Here is a 23,018-nt window from a genome sequence, read left to right on the forward strand (position 1 = left end):
TGAAATGATAATACATCAGGTCAACAAATATTTATTTGGTTTCTTTTATATACTAAGCATATGGCCCACATTTCTCCAGGTAAAGTTGCATTACTTTTTTCAGAGAGCCATAATGTACACAAAGACATTATTCTTGTAGAGAACATAGGCAACTTTTGTTGATCTATTTAAAGCAGAAGATAGTAATAATTAGATGGCAGCATAATGAGCCGATTCCATTCTGATGTTTCCAAATATACTTTCTAGATAATTTGCTAAGTAGTATCCACTAGTTTAGTGTTCTCAAACCTTAGCATGCATCAGTATCACCTGTAGGGCTTGTTAAAACACCCTCACCCTTTCAAATGGTTTCTGATTCAGTTTGTCTGGGTGTGGTGGGATAATTAGCATTTCAAATAAGTTCCTGGGCAACACTTATGCCGCTGGTTATTGTTCTGCCACCACTCTTCGATAACCACTAGGCTGTTCAATCTACAGGGTTCTTTAAAAGTTTGAGGCATTTCCTAAACTGTAGCTAACTATGGAGGTATGAATATATGTTTTAGGTAGCCATATGTTGTGTTGTGCACATCTTTGTGGATTACACCATACTTCTTGTTGAATGAAAAATTGGTTGTCATTCTAGTGTCTGTTTTGTGGAAGAAAAATGACTTAGTGTTGGATTTCTAAGGCCATACGGTACGAGGAAAAAAATAAATTCTTATCTAGGTGTATATATCCTGCAATTATGAAAATATAGGAGGGTCGTATCTAGAACTCAATTATGTATTTATTAAAAAACAAATTCAGTTGAAACCTTTTTCTATAATAAATTATATAAATGTATTTGAATTCTAATTATAATTTTTGTGGGATATTTACCATACATAAATCAATGACTTATTATTACTTTAAATAATAACATTGGTCTCTTCTGAAGAAAAAGTATCTCTGTAGTTGGCTTACAGACATGGTATATTTTAGGACTTTAGTTCCTATGTACACAATTTAGACAGGTATATACATTTCCATATATCTTGATATTTCACACTAGGTACCCTGATTATTTGTATTTCTTTTTTCACTCATATATTAATAGTTTTGTAGTCACCTGAAAGGACAAGTCACTTTTTTTGCCAGTCTTCGTGATTCAGAAACACTAGTCGAAACAGGAAGGAATATTATATAATTTAGTAAAACCTTACAAAATGCACAATGAAAAGTGAGCTCAAAGCAAACGTAAATATCATCTAAATTGTGAGGCCTAGATTGAATTAAAATTCAGCTATTCTGATATGCAGGCCAGTTTTTTTGCCACTACTTTGTAATATTTATTGGACTTCTATTATCGTTAGATGATATGGATGTTTTCTTTTCTTTACTCCAGATCACTGGAGAGTCCATAGCCACCAAAACAGAGATCGGCTATCCCCTAACACATGGCTTAGGTGTATACTGCAGAAGGTCTAGATCATATTTAAATATTACGCAAGTGTGCGTGCACGCGTTCATAACTATGTATGACCTAGGGACTTTACATTTGTATCCATATCCATTCTTGAGTAACTCGATATGTCTCTAATTAGTATCACATTTTGCAATAAGAGTGCTCTCTCATATTTCTACTGCAGTAAATTTGTGAATAGCAAACCCGATTTGATTATCCTCTGTGATAGATTACACAAATTGGGACAAGTTCTTCTTCTCTACGTTCTCTGCCAGTGTGACCTTTGGCTCTTCCCATCAAGGGGTATAATGTGTTGCCACCTTTTAAGTCATTGCTGACCTCATGACTTGCTCTGGCCCACAGAATGTAGCAGAAGTGACATTGTACAAGTGAAAGACCCTGCACAGCCACCAGGCGAACAGACCAGAATAGCCTGCTGGAGGACGAGAGTCAAAGCACTCCAGCTGCCAGCCAGCCCTGCCCCTCTGCAAAACCTCAGCTAACCACAGACACATGAGTGAGTCCCACCAAGCCAGCTAAAACCATTCAGTGGAGCCCAATCTAAATTGCTAATTTAAAAAATCATGAGCTAAACAAATGATTATTGTTCTAGGCTACTAAGTTGTGGGATGGTTTGTTATGGAGCAATGGATAACTGATGCATAAATTTTCTGAAATAAATTCACAACTGTCTTTCCCTATCTACCCTTTCCTTTGTTTTAGCAATTTGACTCGCTGAGCTTTGATGAAGTACATGGCAGTGACAATACTTTTCAGCTGCTCTTATGGCTCTATGTGCTTATGTAATCTGGCTAATGGATTGTAAGAACTAAAGTGAAAAATTTCCAGGTGCCTGGCTTCCATTTCCTCTTCCTACCTGATTACTGGCTACAGCACAGACATGGAGAAGATCTTTATTTTTTTTCTTTTTTAGGTGGAGTCTCACTCTGTCACCCAGGCTGGAGTGCAGTGGCCTGATCTTGGCTCACCACCATCTCTGCCTCTGGGTTCAAGCGATTCTCCTGCCTCTGCCTCTCTAGTAGCTGGAACTATAGGCCCACTCCACCATGCCCAGCTAATTTTTGTATTTTTAGTAGAGATGGGGTTTCACCATGTTGGCCAGGCTGGTCTTGAACTCCTGACTCATGTGATCTGACTGCCTTGGCATCCCAAAGTGCTGGGATTACAGGTGTGAGCCCTCAGGCCCGGCCTAGAAGATCATTCTTTTCATAGTATGAATGAAGGCAACATTCTAGGCACAATAAGAATGAAGGAGTCTGGACTCCTGAGTGACTCATAAAGCAGAGCCACTCTCACTTCATGGAGCAACTCAGACTTGTAGGCAAGAGAAAATCTTCTATCTTACTTTCTATCCATCTCATATTTATTGCTACATTTTTCTTTGTTTCTATCCATCTCATACTTATTGCTATATATTTTCTTTGTTTTTTTCTTTGTTACTTTTTTATTGATAAAAACTCAAACTGTATTAATCTTAGAATGAAAAATCATATGACTAAAAGTGATAAAACTTATTAAGATATATCTTTTGAGTTCTTTTTCCTACTCTACACCCCCCAGTAGAGCAGAATTCTATGAAAACAGTTTAATAGTCACAATGTATCATTAACTATGCTCCAGGCACTGGGCTAAGCACTTAAATTAAGTGAGATTATAAATATATTTCCAAACAAATTTATAAGAATCTGATGCATAAATTAAGGCTTACACCAGATAAGTAACTTACTGGATCCACATATGATTAAAAAGTAGAATAATTATTTGAACCCAGATATTTCTGGCTATAAAACCATAAGCTAGGTGGTCAGTGAGGTTCAAACTTTGCAAAACTTTCTTTGCTACAGATATTTAAACAGTGAAACTCAAGAAAAACATTTTAGGCTGGGTGATAGCTAAAGGAATTTTTTAGAAGATAACAATGAATTAAATTGCTATTTTTGTATATTTTATTTGCATATTTGCTTTCTAAGTCTTTACTTGCCTTACATTTTTCCAAGTAATTATCCCAATTTTCCACTTCCCTATACAGTGCCTGTTTAATAAAATCTATTTTTTTTTGCCACAGGTATTTTTTACCATCTTAATAAGCAGGTTGACATCATTGTTCCAAGATGGTAACAATGAGAGCAAAGCAGTTGGATATACCATTGTTGATTATGCTTAATTGAATTGTACAAAAATATCTCTAAGTATTGATAAAGATTAAAATTGAGTAGTACTGGATCTTGAAGAAGTTGGACATATTGCAATCAGAGCTAATTCATAACATTCTCATCAATTGTACTGCAATTGCATGACAACTTCTCAAGAGCCATTGCATTTTGAGATGGAAGTCTGAGCCTGGTATTATTGTGGGGACTGTAAGAGTGTATATGTGTATGTGAAGGTGTGTGTGTGTGTCGTGTGTGTGTGCAAACACATCCATTTATCTACTGTGATTATCAATATAAAAATAAAACCATAAAATCTGTTGTTTTTGTCCATGAGGTATCACTATGGAATTGCACAATCTGGCACAATTAACTGTTCTGTTCAGGGCCTTCGTATTGTGTGTGGCAGGTCAGGTTTCTGGAACATTGTCAGAGCTGGGACAGAAGGCTTTAACAACACCTGCTGGTGCTGTGAACAAAAGCTTATTGGGTTTATACAGTGTTTTTCATCACAGGGTATCAGTTAGCCTCAAAGGGGAATACAGAGCTCCTATTCACAGCTCAAGGGAATGCTTTTCTTTTCAAAGCCCAGCGTGTGACTCACCTATCTTCAATGTCGTATGGACCACCCTCCTCTTCAATCCTGGAAGGGCCAGAAAAAGTGATTTGCTATGTGACATCTCCAAATTCCCTTTGCCCATTTTGTAAGTGTGAGAGATAGTTCTATAGAATCACATCTGGAAGGGATTGTCAAATGTGCAATGCGACTGAGTCCAAAAATTAGTTTCGTTTAGAAATGTATTAGACAGTTCTTATTCAGTGAAGATAAGGACAAGCAGTGGTACAAGCCAAATGCAGCTATTTAGGGAGAGCATGTCGCTGTTTCTCTGGAGAAGCTGTATTTTTAGCAGGACGGCCCTCAGAAAACATGAGGATCATTTTGACAAAATAGCCTCATTTTCTTTACAAGGGTCTTCATGGACGACTGACTGACTGGCTTATTGAGAGTGTGTGTGTGTGTGTGTGTGTGTGTTTAGATTTCTGATCTAAGGGCAGTTTTTCCAGGCAGCTAGTGAGCCTGACTGTTCCTAATTCCTCGTCATCGCATTCATTTCCCTCACCTCAGAAATGTCCAGATCTATTCTATGTATCGTGGTAGTGTTGTGTAAAATGCAACCCGACAGGAATATTTAAAATTTGCAGAGCTGTACCATGGGAACTGCAGTGACTTGCGCAGGCTGCTGGCATTGCCGTGTGCACAGCCTGGCTTCTTACGCTCATGTTGAGAACATGGAGGACTCAGGCCTTGCAGGTAGACTCCCGTTAGTTCCCGTCGGACCATTCCAATACAAACAAACAAATAAACAAGAGCCTGGCAATGAGAAGAGAAACAACAGCCCTGGAAGTTTGGTATTGCTGGCGCATACACACAGCTGCTTAGGCTGTGTTTCACAGTACAGAGTAAATCTCAGGAAATTTCCTCATAAAAGACAGAGAACTAGCACAGGGGAGTCTTAAATAAGAGAAATAGACTCTGAAAGGTGTCAGTATAAGTGGTTTTGAACAAAGGAAAATGAAACAATGTTCACCTTAAGAATCTGAATTATCTCTTGTTTTCCTAATTGAGTAAATGGAAAAAAAAGAGACAAGAATAAAAAAGCAAGTACTTAAGTTTATAGAAAAGATGAAGTTCTGAGACCATGAATATTGCGAGAGATGAGAGTGAAAAGAGAAATTTTAATTTGGCGTTCACTAATCTGAAATTATGTCTATAAAATGCTACCATTTTCAGTAAATGATGACAATTTTTTTCTTTCATTTTATGAATAGTTCCCAGAAAATTAATTATTTAATGCATACATTTAATGCACATAAGTGTCCATTATGCACAAGATACTTCATTGCAGTGGTATATATTATTAAGACCCTCCTGTAATTCAAACAGAACCTTAGAATTTGTATAATAATAGTTGTGGGCCTAATTCTATCATGAGTTACTATGGGCTTTGAATAAATTACCTAGAGAAAAGGATGGACAAAATTACCTTGGATGTTCTTTTCAGCTTTAGAGTCAGATAATTTCTGAAAGTAAATGGTGGCCTCACAGTGAATCCTGATTCTACACTCCACCACATAGGGTCTGTATTCACTCTTCTGTTTGAAACATACCTAATCTATCAATCTTTTCAATCCCTTCAACACTTTCACACCGGATGATAATAGTATCTGGTTTCTATTCTCACCCTCTTCCCCTGAAAGTCTTCCTAATGGATGTGAGATGAGAAGGATTGCAAAGTCAGTGCATGTACAATATTGAAACTAGGTAGAAAATAACAATGTGAATATTCCATCAATGGCACCTCAGCGGTGTCTTGTTCATACTCATTTATTTTAGAAATATATCTGCAAACCAGAATATTTTATAAACTGTGTATTTGGGATACATTTCTGTTATATACTGTACACTGTATAATACATATTTCTCAAGATAAGATACAGTGGATGTTTATATAGTAGCTGACTGTTTATTTTGCGTATCTATGACATGAATTGCTCGGATTAATGATGAAATCTAAACAACTTAACTCCAAAAGATTAAATGATTGAAACAGCAGATCAGATTCAGCCAGGTCATCTCCTCTATGCTTTCTCCTTTTTTTCTTTCCATGTTATGTATTAGGAAATATGGACCAGTCATGGTGGCTCACGCCTGTATTCCCAGCACTTTGTGAGGCCAAGGTGGGTGGATCACCTGAGGTGAGGAGTTCAAGACCAGCCTGGCCAACATGGTGAAACCACGTCTCTACTGAAAATACAAAAATTAGCAGGGTGTGGTGACGCATGCCTGTAGTCCTAGCTACCTGTGATGCTGAAGCAGAAGAATCGCTTGAACCTGGGAGGTAGAGGTTGCAGTGAGCTGAGATCATATCACTGCACTCCAGCTTGGTCCACAGAGCAGGACTCCATCTCAAAAAAAAAAAGAAAGAAAAAGAAATGGGATATATATCCAATAAATTTGTACAAGATGAATTCAACTCTATAAATATGATACATGGACAAAATACATAAATTATCAAGAACTGTCAAAATTCATGTCATCAGTGAGAATACCATGCCATCATTACTATCCTTCATTAAGATAAAAATGCCCTGTTGTTCTCACTAGATTCAGACTCCAAAACATCACAGCCTAGTCACTCGCAAACCCAGTGGGTTGTTGTGCATTATCTCAAATTGTTCTTCAATTTTTTTTATACCAGCGCACTTCAAAAAACATATGATTATTTTTTGAAAAACATTTTACAGTCATTCTATTGTTTAGATAATTTTGAGTAAACTCCTGGATATAGATTTATTCTTACCACTAATATTTATCTTTTACTTCAAGATGAGAGCTTTGAATTTAAGTTAATAAATGATAAATTTTTTTGTTACATTAAGCATAGGGCTTCATACAAAATGAAGATGATTCAAAATGAATGCAAGTAAAGATTGCTGGTGAAATGCTATGTCCTACCTGAGAAACACAAAAGAAACCAACTTTTATTTTGTGCTTATCCTGCTTTAATGGAGCAGATTGTCATCACAGAAATTATTTATCAAATTAAGGAAATATTGTTGGTTTAACAGTTTTAGAGAAGACCAGACATAAGTGCTAGACGCTGTGTAACGGGAACCACTAAGACATTTTCCTCCTCACAACCCTCACAGGCTGAACACTGAAGACTGATTTATTGTCACATAAACCCTGGCACAAGGCCGGGCGCGGTGGCTCACGCTTGTAATCCCAGCACTTTGGGAGGCCGAGCGGGCGGATCATGAGGTCAGGAGCTCGAGACCACGGTGAAACCCTGTCTCTACTAAAAATACAAAAAATTAGCCGGGCGTGGTGGCGGGCGCCTGTAGTCCCAGCTACTCGGAGAGGCTGAGGCAGGAGAATGGCGTGAACCCGGGAGGCGGAGCTTGCAGTGAGCCGAGATCGCGCCACTGCACTCCAGCCTGGGTGAGAGAGCGAGACTCCGTCTCAAAAAACAAACAAACAAACAAACAAAAAAAAAACCCTGGCACGGATAGTTCCCATATTAGTTACGTAGATAGCAGTGAGAAACATCAGGTAAAAGATGATTAGATCAAATGATACAGTACATTCTTCTCAGGGAAATAACAAGTGCTCATTAGAGGTAAATGGTCTAATGGCATTGGTGAAGAATTATTTCTTGAGTTATTAGTTTACGTTTGGTCCATCTCTATTTTTTTCTTCTTTAAGCAAGTAACTAGGCAGAAAAGGCCTGAGATGCAATAACACCACCACCACCACCACCAGCAACAACAACAACAACAAACAGAAAAATACAACTGTAGACAGCAGGAAGAGAGACTTCTGGTTATAAAGAAGCTGAGGGTCAGCTTTTTCCCACGTGTAGCAGAGATTTATGGTGACAGTCTCCAGGTGAGATGGCAAGTCCTCAGATAGCTGCACGTGGTGTCATTGGGGGTATGGTGCATTTGGAGGCAGAACTCTAGACATAGGGATTGCCAACATTGTAACAAAGATTCACGCCTTAAGCATAGAAGCAGCAGAATCATCAGAAGAGTTCAGCAGGGATAAAGAGCCTTGTACTGATAACAATGTAGAAAGGTGAGTCCCCATTGAAGGGGGTAGGATGGCTGCCAGTGTTTTTTGCTATATGAGGCTCAAGAAGCTTTGTACTTGGGGAGGAAACTTTAGTAATGCCTAAGATGGAATTTTATGCTAACCTTTATTTTAAATACATATAAAGAATATGATAAATATAAATGAAAAGCTTGAGTTTATAAACCAAGATTCACATCTGCTGTCATGCCTGATATAGATCAAAAAACCATTTAATCTGTAGTTGATGAGTGTCTAAAAGAGTTTCATGAAGAAGATATGTCCTGAAATGAAATTAACATACTCATGGAATGGCCTGACAATGTTGGTTTTCAAAATAGAGGCTAAATGCTCCCTTTTGGAAATACAAAATTTATGTTGCATGGACAATTGAAATCAAGATCATAATTAATTATTCATAAAAAGTTCAATAATGCTATTATGCAAAGAGAACAATTCATTTGCTAATCTGCTTTGTATAGCCACAGTCTTAATGTGCTTTGACAAAAATATCTATTATTTAGAAGAAAATCATAATATAGTTATAAGCCACTGAAATTTAAGAAACTTAAAAGATGTCTAATCCAACTCAAAATCGGTGCAGAAATCCTCTTAACAACATTCCTGATAGGTTGCATCTCTTTGAACAATATTCCCAATGGATAGCATATCTTGGAATATATCCCTATCAGGGATATGGAACTTAGAAGTAAGACTAGCAAGTTAATGGAAGTGGACAGACGATCCCAGCATTGCAACTATTTCAAACAAAGAGAGGCCGGCAGGCAAGGGGAAACTGAATGGCGTCACTTATAAATGTCAGATCACAGACACATTTTCCATTCTAGCAATCCTGTACCTCTGTATGATCTGTTTTGTTTGGGTCTTTACAATCCCCAGTGAAATTTTGCTATAATCTATAACAATGTGCTCCAGCTTAAAAATTTTTCATTTAAAATTTCACTTTCTATAAAGTTGTTTTATTTCATACATTTTAAAATTTGAAATTCCAAACAAAAATAATTCAGTGATGAATCATTGGTGTTTGGCTTTCTCTATTTGTTCCAGGCTTTTCTCTTTATTTATTTGGGCCATCCTATTAAGTGATTCACAATTACGTGAAAGAAGGCCATTACCTTTTATGTCACTTCTAAGTAATCTCAGATTTCACTCCCTATACTAGAAAATATCTTAATAGATTTCTTTCTTTTTTTATTCTCTAGTGAAAGAACATTATTTTCTGGTTACTGTATGTGCATATAATTGGCTTACATACTCTGACAATTGTGTGGCTAATGCCTTATTATGTTGGCCTAAAAGTAAGGAGGCTACTTACTCCCCTGTATTTTCACTGTTATGTTGCTACATATATGTGAAATGAGCCCTGCCTGACAAGTGAGAGAATTTATTGGTCATCATACGGCCTGTACAATCCATTGCATTTGATTAAGGCCGGCCATTCAGATTAAAGACTGGAACCAAGAGGAGCTTTGAAATGAGTCTTTTGGATTAGGTGGTGGGACACAAAGGATACAGGGAAACCAAAGAATTGCTTGGAATGGTGAGAAAATACCTCTCACTCCCCACAGATAGGCAGGCAGCAGGAAGGGAAAAAAGACAAGAAAGGTGTCTCTGATGTGGTAACAGAGTTTCAGGGCTAGAGGGTAACTGATGTTGGATCAGAGCTTTGAAAACTTTGAAAACAAAGTTGTGAGTTTTTAGCAATTTCTGGAATCATTGTGAGTTTTTAGCAATTTCTGGAATCCCTGTGAGTTTTTAGCAATTTCTGGAATCCCTGTGAGTTTTTAGCAGTTTCTGGAATCAGCTGCTATTGGCTATTTGTTCATTGAATTTCTATTAACTCCAACATTAAAATAATTTCTTATAAATATCTGTAACCACCAACATAAATTCTTGATACTTCAGTATTTTAATATTTTTTTGACACTGATTTTTTGTGTGTGTGTTCATGGAGAATAAATACCATTTTTCCTGTTGTTGACAATTGTTCTTTTTCAGGCTTCAAAGTCTGTTTCTTGATCTAGCACCATCTGTCCGTCAAATAGAGAACATTAAGATGTAAAAGTTTATCTCCTGTAATACCTGTCAAAAGGTTATATCCATGTGTCAGAAGATTGTAAACTGCTGTCATTTTTCATACTTCCAATGGCTTAAGGAATTCCTGATTATTGAACACAATCATTCAATGACATTTTAATGACATCGAGTAAAATGCAACATGTTAATATGCTTAGCACAGTGCTTGCAACAAGTGAAAATATTTCACTGTCATTTTCATTATTTATTAACCAAATGAGAAAACACAGGAGGAGAATATTCACATAGTTAATCAGAAAGCAGCAACTTATTTTCACTTGCATATCAGGAAGTTTTGAGAATCATTGGAAAGTAATGACAAGGAATGTTTATTGCTGTTTGGGAGACAGTTATATTATAGTGTAAATAAATTGACTAAATTTGCCATTATGTGTTCTAGGTACAAAAGTTAGCACCATTAGTAGTTAAGGGGACTTTGAAATGCGTCCCCAAACTCCCTGAGCCTGTTTGTTCACTTATGCTCTGTGGAATGCCTCATACGATCATCGTGAAAGGGAACTGAGGAAATTCGGGAGCTTGGAAAACATTACATGATTTATTTGGTTGAAGATTTTGCCTCAAATTTTAAAGTGCCCGATGATGAAAAATGGGCGTCAGTTGAACTCATGTGATCAGTACATACCTTTATTTTTACTTACTTTAGAGGATAATCTAAATTAGAAATTGAGTTTTAATCCATAGCATATAATAAATAAACTTGGAACTAAAAAAAATCAGAAAAACATCAATAAATAATTATACAAGTCTCTCTTAACACCTAAATTCAAAACAGCAATTACCTTTGAAAGCTAAAGAAGCTGGTGTTTTGAGTCAAGGCTTGGAGAGATTTGTCAACCCTAAAAGTAACTAAGCGAAACCCCTTAAGGTTGATGAGGCAGAAATACCATTGCCAGATAAAATAGAGAATACCCAGTCAAATCTGAATCCCAGACAAGCAGCAGAATTTTAGTGTATGTCCCCTGTTATGTAACTGGAGCATACTGACACTAAAAAAGTGCTTTTGCATTATGCCTCATGCAATATCTGGGACATTCTTATACTAGAAAATTATTCATCAATTATATGAGTTCAAATTGAGGAATGATCTCTCTTTGTTGTTGTTGCTTTTGGTTAAATCTGGTTACCCTTGGCAGAAGGAGATACTGAACATTGAGTGGAATCACTGCATATTCCCAAATGATTCTTCTTTCTGTCATAAATTCAGGCTATAGTAATGGTCTTTAAAGCATACTCTGAAAAAAAGCCCTATTGTTTTCTCAGGAGAAAGCTGGATCTGGAAGGCCAGGTCTCCAATGTATGTTTTGTTTGTAGTTCACAATACAGACAAGGCCTCATTGCACAAAAGCTGCTGTCATCCACCCTGTTGATTTCTAGGCCTCATGGTCTTTCGTCTCTTTGCATACACCGTTTTTCCTGTCTCAGATTTCCAGAAACATTCACTGCTGCTTGCTCGAATTCTACCTTTATTTCAAGGCCATACTTGCTCATTTGCTCCTGTGGTAGAGTGCACAAATAATTATCCCATAGATCAAAACAATTTTGAGAGTGAAAGCAGGTCACATTGTTACACCAGGAGTATAGGTATAAATTGAAACTCATTCAAACTAGCATAGATGGTCACCCTCCCTATGACGCTTTCCTGATCTCTTCCACACCACCATTGACTTTACCATTGGCAATCTCACTCCACCATGGACTTCTATAGCACTGATTGATTGCAGCAAGTATTTTGCCATTTGGCATACATTACATTTATTATTCCATACATTACCTTACATCTTCTTCCATGTGAATATTTGTCTTATTTCTTATTTCAAAATAGAGTGACAATTTTGAAATGCGAGATTATCTTACAGTTTCTGCTTACAGAACCCATCACAGAAAAACCTCCTGCAAAGGAGGCACACAATGAATATTTGTTGAGTAAAATATTCTTAAACTCCAGATCTACTGATGTATTTTAATAAATATAACAAAATTCATTATTACACGCTATGGAGATATGATGGGTTTGATCATATCACAGAGCTTGTTATGGAAAAAACTGATATATATGGTCATATGCTGTGACACTAAGGGTCCTAATTTTCGTTGTCAGCTTTTTCATGTATCCTATAATACAATAGAAGAGTTTATATTGTTTCCATTTAAGCATGTTTAGGGCTACAATCAAGATGCATAAATTTATTTTGTACGTACTTTTATGGCTACTAGTAAACAGTAACTTGAATTTTGGAGTTGATAACTCTTAGTGTGGATACCATATTGAGGAAAGATTAACTTCTGTTATCCTCTTTTGAAATTTCTTTCTTCACTTTTAAATACTAAGTTTCTCTTAATGTGTGCTTTTTTGTATTTGAGTATGCATATATGTATGTGTATTTCTATAGTCTCAGTAATAAATTTGAGAAAATGAATATAAAAGACTGATGAGATCTTTGTAATGTCCTCTTGTATAGTTAGTATAATTGCCATGAATTTGGCCAGGTGTAGCTAAATGATATTTCAGGCAAATAACTAATAGAAAGCTTTTTACACAGTAATTTCCTGGGTAAGGTTCAACAAAATGAAAACTCATCAGAAGCCCTGCTGGGATTCCATCAGCAAGCATTTATTTGTAGTCACATGTACACCTGCTTACATAGTAATAATACACTAGTGAGTTAAGTCACTCTGCCAATGCAAATTAGCTTTACTTTGAATCTAACACTGGAATCTAGCAGATATTCTTACCAGACAAATGAATTGCCACTAGATGGATAGAATAAACTGGAAACAATTCTATAGCATTTTTCTGTTTCTCTTGTTGCTTTAGCTTGTGGATAATCTTTTTTTAGAAAGCCTTTCCCTCTGTAGCTCCCATCATTTAAATGAAGAATTTGCGGCAATATGCCTTGCTCCATTGGTGCAGCAATACTAAGCAATACAAGCCTGCCATCTGCAATGTGATTTTTCAGCCCGAGAGATACTGTGCTGTTTAATTCAAACTTAAAATCAATCCAGCAAATATTTGTAGAGGACCGACCATGTGGAAGGCGTTGTACTAGGTGCTGGAGGTAGAGGGAAGGTGTATAAGACAGGCAGGAATACGACCCGCTTCAGGAGATTTCTGATACAGTAATGGAGATAAGATAAACACACGACTACATGGCAAAGCACAAAACTGGAAAAGCCACAGGAGAGTCACAAAAAGTACAGGACAGGGGACAGGGGAATAACTGAACCCAAGTCTCTCTAATTGGCCAAGGATGAGTACGGGAGATAGCTCATCAAATTGTCTTAATGCCTGGAAGGATTTAAATATAGTGAGGTGAAGGAGAGGGAAGAAGGGCAATACTTTAATATAATGGGCACAGCATGAGTAAAAGAAAGAAAGTGGGAAAGCAGAACGCCTGTTTGGGCAAATAGCCAGGGATTCAGTTTATCTGGAGGATAGTGTGTTTTTTTTTATAGTAGCAGCACAAGATGAGCCTGAGAAAGAAGGAGAATTCATAGACCTAATTATCAGACATCTTTTAAGAGTATAAAACATAAAGACACTGCCAGGCTGAGAAGCTAGGCATTCACTCCATAGGTAATGAGGCCTCCCTTATTGAGATCCGTGTGTGTGTGTGTGTGTGTGTGTGTGTGTGTGTGTGTCAGAGTGTTCAGAATGGAATTCAAGATACAACTTTGTAAGAGCCCCTTTGTAATCCAGACTTTATATTTTTCTGCTGGAAATATTCCAGCTGTATTTACCTAAAGAAACATAAAAGACATTTATGCTAGTATTGTCTAAACTTGCTTAATATGTAAAATTAACTCCCCACTTTGTTGTTTTATCTCTTCTTCATTGGATGATGTATTAGATTCCTAGGGCCATCATATCAAAGTACTACAAACCGGTTGGCTCAAAATAATATAAATGTATTCTCTCTTCATTATTGTGCCTAAAAGTCCGAAGTAAAGGTGTAGGCAAGGTTAGTTCCTTCTGAGGACTCTGAGAAAGAATATGTTCCATGCCTCTCTCTTAGCCCATGTTGATGGCCAACAAACCTTGGCATTCCTTGGCCTGTAGATGTATCACTCTCTGCCTCCATCGTCATATGGTATTCTTCCTGTGTCTCTGGGTCTGTGTTCAAATTTCCCTCTTCTTATGAGGACACACATGATATTGGATTAAGACCCACCCTAGTGATGTTCTCTTAACTTGATTAAACATGCAACAGACTTATTTCCAAATAAGGTCTCATTTCTAGGTATTGAGGGTTAAGACTTCAAAATATCTTTTTTTTTTTTAGATGAGGGCAAAATTCAACCTATAACAGATGATTGTGTTTTTTAATACACCAAATAATTGATATTCTTACAAATAAGCCTCAGTTTCTTCATTATATAATAGAGATAATGATACTACCTTCATAAGATTGCTACATAAGATTCAAGATGTTAGAAGTTTAACATCTTGTGAAGATCTAGCATAGTGCACAGTTACCTGTGTGATTAGGATACAATAAATATTAGTAGACTTAATTCAGATACTTATTTCCAGAGGAGCTTTAGAAAAGGATTATTTAATTATATGCTGTACAATTGCTGAAGTACCAAATCTCAATCAGTTTAAAACAAAGTCATAAGTATATAGAAATGGCCAAAAGAAGCACATGACTCCAAAAGAACATTTAGTGGTCCTAGAGCTTTATTTTACCTTGGGGTATTCCATTAGAAAACCAAAATACAGAAAAATTGTAAAGTTGATGTCCCCCAATCCTGCTTTTCCACTCCGCGATAGTCTTAACTATATTTATACCATGAGGCAATGCTGGATTTTGGCTAATTGCTGAATTTTCTCAAGCTGGTTGCTTAAGGCTTTCCCCTCTCTTTATATGTATTTTTCTCTCAGTATTAGATGGCTAGGTTTTAATGGTCTAGATAATTACCTGAATTTTCTACCTTTTTTTTTTTTTTTTGCCCTTTGGCACTAGCACATGCAAAGTTAAAATTAATGCAGGGACATCATCTGGCACATTTTTCCAATCTTAAAAAGGTAAATTCCCAAACCTCAATTGAAGTATTTTTATTTTAGCCTGAATTTTCAAGATGATTGCCTCCTCATGTCTCCACTTAATTTGGTTTGTGTAGATATAATCATGTGAACAAATATGTGTGGATTGGAAGGCTTCTTGACTGTTAGTGAGTTAGGCATTTATAAGGGATTGTATATGGGAGTTCTGGAATTTATAATCCCTTTCAGTCTGCCATTAATTAAAAGTGCCCCAGAGACAGATTGGGAGTGACCCAGGGTTAAGGGGCTGGAGGTTAAGCCTTTTAGCTTTGAGTCTCCCGTTTGAATCTGATCTAAGCCGGTAATAAACAAGAGCTGCTGCTATTTGATATCAGTTTGGTGACCCATGTGAAATGAATTAGTAATCTCAAGCCTGTTTTGGTAGACAGGTGTCCTTACACAGTTGGAGTTGATAGCCTCTGCAAAAGAGTCCAATAACCTAAAAAAAGATGGAAAGCAAAGGACTTCTTAAATATTCTCTTGTCTTGCTAAGATTGTTGTGCAGTAACTTGGAAAAATACGAAGACTTAGAATTTCATATGCCCAGCTGGTAAAAGAGCCACGTGAATAAAAAGTGATGAAGGTGGGCTTATAAGACTGAGAGAGTGGGTCAAATGAGAATCAGGTGGTAGGTCTAAGAGACATTTAATATCCGCAGCTTCTCTTTTTTTCCCCCCCTCTTTTCTGTTTGGCTGTCACGGGAATCTGTGTTTGTGGAGGAAACACTGATTGTGTTTGCCCAGGGCAGATGTGTATACCCCCTACCTAGCCTTCAAATTCGGCAGTGGCAGGACAGATGCACCTGTGGCTGGGTGGAAAGAAAGGGGATGGTGCTGGCAACTCAGGTAGGAAAAGTAACACCATGACAAGCTTTTCGTTCTGTTTTGTTTTCAGACTTGATGTGCCAAACTGAAATAGAAAAACTTTCAGGAAGTTTTGAGGCAGGCTATTCAGAACTCGGCTTGCTCTGATTTTGTTGTTATGTTAATTGGGTCCAGCAGTACCTTCACCCACTTTTTAAATAATGTATATTAAGGTGGTTGCATGTGTGTTTGTGTGTATTGAACACCAGAAAGGGAAGCCCTGGGAAATTAGAGGAAAGAAATACTCGATCCTTCAATATACCTACATTTTTTTCATAATAACATAAATCGTTAGTACAACCTATAGCTTGCTATTTTTAATGATAATTGAAGATACTATAATTTTTTTTAGCAAAAATTACATTTTCTTTCTGAGTCAGGTTTATAGATTATTTTTTTTTTAAGTCCCAGCTTTATGTATATGTGCTATATGCCAGTGCTGGAGAAGGCATGATAGTCTTGTTAGCACTTGTTTTTCTTTTTCTTTTCTTTTCTTTTTTTTCTTTTTCTTTTTTTTTTTTTTTTGAGACGGAGTCTCTGTCCCCCAGGCTGGAGTGCAGGGGCGCAATCTCGGCTCACTGCAAGCTCCGCCTCCCGCCCGGGTTCCCGCCATTCTCCTGCCTCAGCCGCCCGAGTAGCTGGGACTACAGGCGCCGCCATCACGCCCAGGTAATTTTTGTATTTTTAGTAGAGACGGGGTTTCACCATGTTGGCCAGAATACTGTAGATTTCTTGACCTCGTCATCCCCCTGCCTTGGCCTCCCAAAGTGCTGGGATTACAAGCGTGAGCCACTGCACCCGGCCTGCACTTTTTTTTTTTTTTTTTTTTTTTTTTTTTTTTTTTTGAGATGGAGTCTTGCTCTGTCGCCCAGGCTGGAGTGCAGGGGCGCAATCTCGGCTCACTGCAAGCTCCGCCTTCCGGGTTCACACCATTCTCCTGCCTCAGCCTCTCCGAGTAGCTGGGACCACAGGCGCCGCCACCACGCCCGGCGAATTTTTTGTGTTTTTAGTAGAGACGGGGTTTCACCGTGTTAGCCAGGGTGGTCTCGATCTCCTGACCTCGTGATCCGCCCGCCTCGGCCTCCCAAAGTGCTGGGATTACAGGCGTGAGCCACTGCGCCCGGCCACCCGGCCTGCACTTTTTATCTTACACAGTTTTTCAAAGATAAATTCATCAATATGCGATGGATGGTACCACAAATGCCATGTCTAGCTAAGATCTAATCAAAGAAAATTTATGAAGAACCTATGAGTCTCTTTTCTTGATTCTCTTTTTCCTGATAATGTCTTACCTTTGGTTTTGATTTCTTTATAACTCATCCAGAACCAGGTTATTTTATCTAATTTTTATTTATTTGTTTGGTGTTTGCTTTGTGATGCCATTGAAAATAATTTCACATAGACGTTAATGCCTGATTATGGATTAAATATAAAAGTTGAACCATATTAAATTGCCTGTATTTGGCCATCAATTTCATGCTCAAACCACATCAATTTCATGTGGTTCAGCCTTACACTTTGAAATTTGCATATAAACAGTGGAATTCCAATGTATGGCTATGATAGGGACTTAGGTTCATGGTAGTCAGCGTCAAAGATGTTTTAGGGAATGGAGACCTTTTATTGGGAGCTTCAAACTCCCATCATGAAAGTTATTACTATTACACACAAAAGGGGCCTCTATCTTTCTTAGAAATGGCATATATGTGGTCCCAAAATATTAAAAAATAATTGCAATACATAATTATTTATTGGTTCACTTGGAGACTTAAATTTTAAACTTGAGATAATACTTGCTATAATGTTATTTCAATGCCATTTTTGGAAAAATTAGTTTTAAAATAAATGATTTGTCATAAGTTGCTATCTATTAATTATCTCATTAAACTGTCGTATTTCCTTTAGTGTGTAGGTCTTGACAATGCCTTAATATTCCAGGAGACCATCCAGAAGCTATTGGGGTTTTGAAGTTATTTCCAGATAATCAGATGTACCAGGTGTGGTGTTATCTCCATTTTGAAAACAAGTAAACTCTTGGTTAGAGGCTAAGTAACCTGCCCAGGGACCCAGCCAATATGGTCAAAACTGTGTTTCAAACTCAATTCAATGGGACTTGACACATCTTTCCCTGAACCATAGAAGAAACTGGCTTCTGGTGACGTCACATTACATTTTCTGCTCCAAATGCACTTTATTTTCAGCCAACATAATTAAGATATCACTGAAAATCATATTACAAGCTCTATCTAAAACGTATTTTGAGACTGAAGTGGGGAAATGCATTTTCCAAATAACTAAGTTAATCAGAAATGATTTTTGCTTCAATCCTTGTGGTTAGACATTTTTCTGAAAGCTTATTTGCCTGCTCTCCAGCCTTAAATTCCACAATTGATGTATCAACACACGCATTCAGGAAATATTTACTGAACATCTACTATGTATCATGTGCCTCACAACAGGGAAGATTAATGATAATTGTAATGTGTTCATGTGAAGCATATTATGAATGGGAGATAGAATGTACAATAGTATACTGATTATAATTCGTCTTTTTAACCTGAAGTTCTTTTATATCTCAAGTCTATAATAATCAGAGTTAGTTCTCATTATATTAAATATAATGTGTATTCAGTGTAGGAATATGAGCTAAACCTCAAGCTTTCTTGGGCATAGCCAGTATGTAACATTTTGGGTTACAAACTTTTTAAAATAATAAGTTGATTTTATATTTGAAACTACATTGCTGCAAAAGAAGGAGTAGAAGGAGTTTGCAAAGGAGGAGAAAGAAGAAAAAGAGGGGGGAAAAAAGAAAAAACCTTAAGAAATATGTTTTAACCATATAAATATTTGTCAACCCCCAACTACGTGCTAAGTATAGTGCTAGTCCCTGAGTGGTCAGAAAGGAGTTGTATTAGAATACCAAACAATAACACAAATAATTAAATCAGTGGCAAGTGTGGTGTAATCAAGAAAATGTTAAAAAAAATTTTTGATAGAGTTAATGAAAATGTGAGAATAAGTAACACAGAGTGAATTAAATGAATGAGGAGCTGATATTTCATCTGAGACCTGAAGAATGAAATATGCAAGGAGAAGGGAATCAAATATGCAAAGCAGTGAGGACATTCTAGGCAGAGGGAACAGCTGGTGCTGAAATTCTGAGGTACAGCCGAGTACAGCATGATGCAGGAATAAAAAGAATCTCACGTAAGCTGAAGCTGATATCAGGAAAATGAGAGGGGTTACTGAATTGAAGCAGGTATGAATAGGTACCTTAATTCCAGATATTTTTACTCTACTTTTGCTCCTAGATCTACGGAAAAGTGTTTCACTAAGACCAAGGAGAATGCCCTGGGACTATAATTCCAATGTGTCACTAGAGAATAAGGGAGGCATCAAAAACTAGCCTAGGATTTTTGGGGGGCAGAGTCCAAAACTGAATTCCTTATGACTCTGTAAACAAATACGTGCTTCTTAATGTCTACCCGATAATACGATGTAAGAGGGATGAATAAAATGTTATGTAGTATCACTTATAGTGATATTCCCTGTAAGACAAAACAACATTGAGAGAATAAAATATATTTTATCCACCCATTATAGAAATCGCTTTGCTCACATCCTCAGTTTTAGCCAAGAAAGTAGATTAGCTTAAGTCCCGTTGGATTTCCTATTAATGCCGTTCCATGAACCATTTAAGAGGAGTTTTAAATTTGATCTCTTCTGTTTTCCTGAATATGTCTTTGAAAAAATATAATTATTTTCTAGCCTCATGGACACACACTACCTTTAGGTCAATAAAATTACTTTAGCTAGCCTTTCTTTACTGGGAAAAAAAGTGTTAGCTTACACTGGATTGCTTTTCTAACAATGAAGGTAATTAAGGGTTATATTTTGCAATGGGTTTCCAAAACTACATCTCCGAGGACCTATATTTGTAACTGCATTTTCAATTGCTGATTAGATAAAGAGTGTATCATGCGAATCCACTTTAATGTGCTCAGAGCTACAAGGTAATCCCTTTGTAAATTTGGTGTTGAAGGGTGCTTTGTAGGGTAAATTCACTTTCAATTGTAGTTGGCATATTTGAGCCATGATTTGACTTCTGATATATTCTCACATCTGCATTATAATGAATTATGTTCTCATGTAATTCCAATGTTTAAAATATTTGTAACAGTTAAGATTTTACCCAAGACAAAATAAGGATTTAATTATAAAATACAATAATAAATTAAATAATAATTTCAATAGTAAATCAAGGGAAATCTTTCAAGAAACACACATTTTAGGTTTTCTTTTAATAAACCATGTAAATTGAAATTTAGCTAGATATAGTGAACATCATTATGCCTTTAATGTTTTGTTGGTGGTAATGTAATGTAGTTAGGTCCGAGGGATCCATTCAAATATTTAACAACTTTTGAGCATATAATGCATGCCAGAGAGTAATCTAAAGGGTAAGAAAAAGAGATTAATGTGAAATAACCCCTCCCTTCAAAGAGCTGATAGATTCACCAAAAAATAAATTAAACCAAATATTATGGATTTTATGCTGGGAGTACATTCATAGCACAATGAAATAACAAAAGAAAAATATTAAATATGGAAAGTCCAAAAATGGACTCCATTTATTTATGACATTTAAAAGCATTAAATAATTATTTCATGTTTTCATTTAAATCTTTTATGTTAAAGAAACAAAGGACGACTAACATCAATATGAGTATTGAATATGCAGTTAATCTTCTAAAAATCATTATTTGTAAAATGAACAGTAGCCAGGTTTCAGGAATACAGATAAAAATGTTATTCAAATGTAAGTGTGTATGTTTTAATTTGAAGATCTAGGATAAAATTATAGTCTTATCACTTTGTAGCCTATGAAATGAAGAAAATCACTTAACCTCTCTGAACTCCAGTTTTATGATGAATAAATATAAGTATCATTTACTTATCTACTTGTCAGTGTCATCATAAGAAAACTAAGTAAGCTAATGTGTGTGAAGCCCATATAAGAATATTTGAATTCTAGTTAAGTCTATTACAGCATCTAGTCCATTAAGGCATATTGTGTAATGTAAGTTTGGGCCTCCTTTTACTGTTAACTATGTCATATTCTTCTTTGTATTCTCAGCACCTAAAAACGTAACTGCTGCCTAATAGATGTACGTAAAATTCTTGGTGGATATAAAATTAGTCTACTGGTTCTGGTTTCTATATAAGCCTGGATAATGCATCTGAATATTTAATATTCTTTAGATGAAAGAGAAAGCTTACCACTTGAAAAATATTTGTATTTTCACTGGGAACGTTTAATATGTACATGTAGATATTCAAGTATAGTCTAAATATTTAATTTTTAACTAGCCTTAAGGCTTTGGTTCTTATTTTGAATTCTTAAGCTGATAATAGAAAGTACTATGATAACTATACATGTTGACCATGCAGAGAGATTCATTGTTAAACGTTCTAATAGAGTAACATTCTCCTAAAAGTTATTCTAAACAGACACACATACACACTTAGAAAGTATACTCATATTCTGCACGTTATTTTGAAATTTTATATTTTCACTAAACATAAATAGTAAACAACATATGTCAACAATTATAATGATCATTTTTTAAAAAGTTGTATAAGATTCCACTTTGTGGATATACCATATTAATAGACAATTTTGTTTCTTATAAGTAATGATTTAAAATAGTAATGAATTTCTGCCTTTTATTGCATTATTCTCACTAGCAAATAAATATGTTCCCAATAGCAAAAAAGTTTTATTAATGTAAAAAGTTAATTTTTAAAAATAGTTTATTAAAAATGTTAATGGAGTTAATATTTTAAATTATTGATAAAGGAAATATATGTAAATATGTAAAAATAAAATAATAAAAATAATGAATAAATATAATTAATAATATGTAAACATATTTTTAAATATTTTTTTAAAACTATCTTGACCACACCCTTTTCTGCATCCATCATCTTTCACATTATAAATTAATATCTAAAAAATTTGTCTACACTGTGATCTTAAAACATTTTTTAAAAGAATTTTGAAAAACTATATATCCACCCCTTGTATGTTTCAATTGGTCTTTAATTTTTTCATTATAAGTGTAAGTATTTGCGAAGATCAAAATATTTGCAAATTAACATTTTAAAATAAAACACCAATAATTAGACATGTTGACTTCATGTGCCTCTGGATACAATGCTTTGAGAAGGATGCAGCATCAGTTCTATTATATTCCTGCCCCAAATGCATAACCTGCATTTAATCATGGAGAAATATTATAAAAATCCCAATTAGGAAACAGTTTAGAAAATAACTTTTCTGTGTTCTTTAACAGTGTTGAGATAATGGGAGACAAAGAAAGAATGAGGACCTCTCCCAAATTAGAGGTAAGTAGGAACATGTGCTAACTGAATGCAATGTGTGATCAGGATTTAGATCCTAGACCAGAAAAAGAATGAGGCAGATAGAGGGAGCCACTTGAATAATATCTGTTGCTTAGTGTTAAATCAATGCTTATTTCTAGATTTTTGTTATTGCATTTGTGGTTATGTATGAGGTTAACATTAAGAAAGCTGAGAGGATACACAAGATTTGTATTTACTATTTTTGCAATATTTGTAATGTCTAAAATGATCACAGAACAAAAAGTTAGAAAATAAATTTTGAATAATTTTAGTTTCAATTAATGTTTGTATATAATTGATTGTAAATTATAAATATATTAGAAATTTTGATAAATAT

General features: G+C 35.8%; 1 long non-coding RNA gene across 1 annotated transcript; it reads left to right on the forward strand.

Annotated features, from left to right (window-relative positions):
* Positions 1-462: 462 nt before the first annotated feature.
* On the forward strand, positions 463-22,663 carry LOC134735467 (uncharacterized). Its single transcript, XR_010118605.1, has 3 exons — positions 463-526; positions 1,790-1,943; positions 22,612-22,663. It is a non-coding gene; the product is annotated as an uncharacterized lncRNA (long non-coding RNA).
* Positions 22,664-23,018: the final 355 nt, after the last annotated feature.

This window comes from Symphalangus syndactylus, chromosome 21 (genome assembly GCF_028878055.3).
Source record: "Symphalangus syndactylus isolate Jambi chromosome 21, NHGRI_mSymSyn1-v2.1_pri, whole genome shotgun sequence".
NCBI classification, from domain to species: domain Eukaryota; kingdom Metazoa; phylum Chordata; class Mammalia; order Primates; family Hylobatidae; genus Symphalangus; species Symphalangus syndactylus.